The following is a 5250-nucleotide window of genomic DNA, read 5'->3' on the forward strand; positions in this document are numbered from 1 at the left end:
CGTTACTTATAACAAGTATAACAAACGTAGGGAATCATCGCATTATTATTAGACCAAGGTGGAAGTTAATACAACTCAGCAACCCAAGGTTGGTGTACTCGGCAACAATTCCGCCATCAGACCCGCGAGTTAAAGTATATACAGAGAAAAGACGAAACATGTTGTATTCAGAAAAGAGAACTAAGAATAAGTAATTTCGCTATTTTGGAGAATACATAAGTCGGTAATTCTCTCTGTAACTAAGTCTGTAAGTACATCGGTAATAAAGTAGCGGTCGGTAATCCAAGAAACAGTCGTTAATCAGGCAACTGTCTATAATTGTCGGTACCTGTCGGTAATCACACAACAGTCGGTAGTTGTCGATAATTAAACCGCAGTCCGTAACGGTCGGTAATCATTTAACAATCAGAAACTGTCAGTCCAGTCATCAATTCCCGACCAAAATCCTCATTTTCCGCCCCGGTAAAGCTCAGTCGGCTGACCAAAAATGGAGACCGTACGTTCAGCAAGTGTAAACGGTGTCGTCGGACCGTGACGTTGCGCACTTGGACGGAACATAAAGAGATAAAAATTTGGTGGCAGCGGTGTGAGTTACTGAGAATATCGGGAAAACAACCGCAGAAAAACATAACAGGTGTTACGTCCCAGAGACCGGGTCACGGTCCTGCGGCCATTTACACCTACCGGACGTACGTCCTTTTTTGGTCAACCCTGAGGGTTTACCGGGGCGGACGATGAAGATATGACCGGGAACTGGGATATGGTAGTCTGTTCCGGATTAAATCGAAGGGCCGTCAATTATGTATACCGTAAGGTCCTAAAGCGTATAAAAATCGTCGGTTTGTTCCGCAATAAAATTGATGTAACCAAAGTGGCACTTCACGCACTTTTTTAACGGTCAATATATCGTTAAATTTCGCGAGCACCTGGCGCACAACACATCCGTGGACTGGGTCCCGATCGAGATACTGTGGCTTATCACGGCCTCGGGTATCAGGACGTCGTCCGTTTCGTGGGTACACCACGGACAGTAGATATTGTTGTCTAACAAGTTAAGATAGGCCTGTGCCACCAGCCGGCATCGGCCAAGGTTGTACTTCTGCAAGAAATCAAACGCTTCCGTCAACTCGATATACTCGCCGGGTTTACTAAGAGGTGGCGATCGTCAAATGCACATAGGTGGGCCTATGTGTGCTAAATGTACATTGCTAGGTACTGTTTTCCGCACGAGACCTTTGTTGACGGCGCCCGGTTAGACCGATGCTCGTGAATGAATTTTCGAGTTGGATACAACACCTTGCGTCGCTTTTCCACGTACACCCAAAACCGTAGATCGGTCGGGAAAACCGTAGCCTGGTGAACAGTCCTACCGCGGGTAATCGGAATCAAACTCTATGTGGGTCGGGTGATTGTAATCCGCCCCGTAAACCTGTCATTACCAATGATTTGCGGGACCCGGGTAACGGCACGTTCCACTGTATTTGTCGTGCGAGGGTTTGCGGCGCGTCCTTTCGGATTTACTGGTCACATGGGCACGGGTAGTGTCAAGCACCGCGGAATAGAAAAACTTAGTGCGCGCGTAAACTCTTGGAAGGGCCCACAGGTGGTGCCCCCTGCCCCTACGTTGGGTCTGCCGCCTCCTTTGCGGAGCCGGGACCTCTGGCTGATGGGAGCTTAGGAATAAATACAACAAAGAAGCGTGCAATCTTTATTGCACCGTTCTTACCGTAATACCCAGGACCAGGTAGTCATAAGTGTGCACTCGTGTGCACCTACTTCGTACTTTTAGAATGACAGGAAATGACGAGTGTGCACTCGTGTGCAGCCTGTCTTGTTTACGGAACAATAGGTAATGACGAGTGTGCACTTGTGTGCACCTTCCTCGTCACCGGAATAACAAGAAATGACGAGTGTGCACTCGTGTGCACCTTCCTCGTACTCTTTTAGAATGACAGGAAATGACGAGTGTGCACTTGTGTGCACCTTCATCGTTTTTTGAGATGAAGTGACGTAGGGTGAGCAGTGATAACCAACAGTAATCAAAATAATGCAAAATCAACTAAATGTTACACCAGTGTGCGAGGTACAAAAGGAGAATTATTATTATTATTATTATTATGTACTTTAACCATCAAACAGACCNGAAGTCANATTCGATTTGTACACGCAAAGTTATCCTAAATGAGGACGCACAAAAAACCTATTCTAGGTCTAAAATATTCTAAGTCCCAATAAAAAAAAAATTTTTAATATTCTAAGTCCCAACACAGAAAAAATTAAAATATTCTAAGTTCCAACTAAAAATAATTAAGGTATTCTAAGTTCTAACTGGAAATAAGTAAAATATTCTAAGTTCTAATTGGAAAGAAGTAAAATGTTTTAAGTTCTAACTGGAAATAATTAAAATATTCTAAGGTGTAACTAGAAATAATTAAAATATTTTAACTTCTAACCTAAAAAAAATTAAAATATTCTAAGACCTACCTGAAAAGAAGTATTCTGAACTGACTTTTTTGCGGAACGAAGTAAACTGGTTGAATCTCGGAGACAGACTGTGTGTACGGACCAGTCGCTTCGGCCGTTTATATAGCGTCCCAAATACGCTTACGTTGCATGGTCCCACGAGTCCAACGGTCACTGGCTCCTGATCAACGGTCCCGCGGCCGCCAATGGTCCGCGGTCTTACGCGTGCCTTATCTCGGCGCGTGCCTTATCTCTATTTCGGGCTGTTTGTCTGGCCGAGCCAGTAACCCTGACCTCTCACAAGCAAACTTTGCCGTGGGAACACTTCGCGCACAAATACTACAGAATATTTTACAATGTTTTGCCTAAATTAACTAAATATTAATTGAAAAGTTAACTGTACATTTGAGATTTACTACTGAACTAGTTTACAAAACGCTAAGAATGCTAATTGTTTAACTATTATACAGGACAATAGATGCGGTTACAATAATAAAGCAAAATAATAATATCAAGTATTTACGCAGAAGTAACGTAATTAAGTAAGTAGTTATAGAAACTATTATAATAATGTAGATTTAATTAATAAAAACATAAGGTAATAATAATTAATTTATAATATAATTAATAATACTAATAGCAGTGACCATCACTGGGGAGTTGAAAAGTTCGCGAAAAGTCCCGGAATTTGTCAAGATAATTTTTGACAAAAATAAACACTTTGTTTATTAACACATGTTGTGTTTACCGACACATAGTTGATATTGTAAATTTAGGATATCTTGAGAACTAAGACAGCTAAGGTAAAACTAATATTACAGAGGCCCATACGGCAATCGGTAGAAATAAACAATTTAAATATTTTGCGAATCGTAAAAGTTACCAAAAAACAAGATTTTAATCCTCCGTTCTATTACTTAGATGCAAAATACCACGTAATAAGTAATTGATAATTTTAAGTATTTAAACTATTGTTTGTTAACAGGAATAGTTAGACGTTTTGAAACACACTGGTATTTTGCAGTTTTTTACGTTGAAGACGATGGTGCAAACCGTTTTTTTGTATCTCTTTTAGTTTCTGAAATACTAATTTTGCAACTTACGGGTTGCCGTCTGGTTCTGATTTGAAATTACTTAACTTATGACTAACGGTAACAGACATATAATGATATCTCGTGCAGGTTGATGAATCATTCGCAAACTTGGTTTTTGGCAATTGTTAATTTACCGACCGTGGCAAATGTTTAATTATGCTAAAATGATGGTACTGGTAACAGTACCGACTCTAGTACTTGAAAGGAACGGTAGTTATTAGTAGAATTGGTTACCGGCAGGAGTTATCTTTTACCTTTGTTTTACGGCTTACTATATTTTACTGTACACTCATCTACCTTAAACTTCTAGTTTATAGTCAGCACGTAAGGTAGTGTTTTAAAGGAATTTTTCTCTTACCAATCAAATCGTTTTTGTCGTTTTTGAACGAATTCCCGAAAAGATTTCAAGAAGAGACTTACAGGATGGTACTCGCCATGGTAGAATCCAGAGAATTCGAAAATGCAACACAATTATTGACCAATCAAAACGCGTTTTACTGAACTGGTTAACCTATGAAATTTCTTTTACCTTTTTCAATGGTTTAAAACATGAATTTCAAAAGCTGGCTTAGGCCTGGTTTATGCGGGCAATAACTGTTAACTTATGCCGGAACCGGTAGAGTTTAACTATAGGATTTCAATGCTTCTGTTTATACGCATCCGGCAATTTCGTATGAACAGAAGCATTAAAATCCTTTAGTTAAACATTACCAGTTCCGGCATAGGTTAACAGTTATTGCCCGCATAAACCAAGCCTTACTTGGCTTAGTTGCTACGTGCTTTGTCAATTAGTACGGCAAGTTTTGCACTTCAGCCAATCAAGTTGTTTGTCGTTAGGCAATCAGCCAATCAGAAGTTTTTACTGAATTTGACCGGCTTCCTGGACGAAAAATAAAATGTGTTACAGCAGTAACTAAACATCTAAATAATTAATTCAAATATCATAAAAAACGATATTAAATTGCTGTTTAAAAATAAAATAATAAGTAATACTTTATAAACAAATTAAGATATTTAGTATGGTTTAAAACTAGTAATAAATTTCTACGGTGTTAAAAATCGATTGCTGGATGTGTTTTGCAAATATATATAACATTTTTAAGCTAAATTGGTATATTATTAACTATAAAAAAATTATAACATAAAAAAAAAATTTTTAACATAAAAAATAAATATTTACTCCAGAATAAAATCTTTTTCAGTCTTTTATTAAAATGTTTTAAAAATATTACTAGCAGAATACAATCATAAAGACAAGTATGATTAAAAAAAGATTAATACAGAACATTAATTTCAAAAAATTATAGTGACTACCATTGCTCGTCTTGAGAATGTAAAAATAACAATCCTGATAATGGGAGCTTTCCATCAAGGCATTTAGGCGACACACATCGACACAGTGTCGGACACGGTGCTTTCCAACAACACGCCACGACTCGGTAAGACACAGCAGAAGAGCATAGTCGAACACAGAATCTGGTTCATGGTTGCCAATTTTGGATGGCGCTTTGGGGCATTTTCATTTTGTACATGTGGTATTATATAACAACAGCGAATTTTTATATTTGCATTTATGTACAGATTTGTATTGTTCAGCAATTCTTTCTTTTAAAGTTTTGCGAGAAGTACAAAAGTTATCTGGACCATTTACGTATATTCTACATATAAAATTATTACTTATACATATATATTT

Source organism: Pseudomyrmex gracilis, unplaced genomic scaffold, assembly GCF_002006095.1.
Source record: "Pseudomyrmex gracilis isolate BER0280 unplaced genomic scaffold, ASM200609v1 scaffold_1164, whole genome shotgun sequence".
Classification (NCBI taxonomy): Eukaryota; Metazoa; Arthropoda; class Insecta; order Hymenoptera; family Formicidae; genus Pseudomyrmex; species Pseudomyrmex gracilis.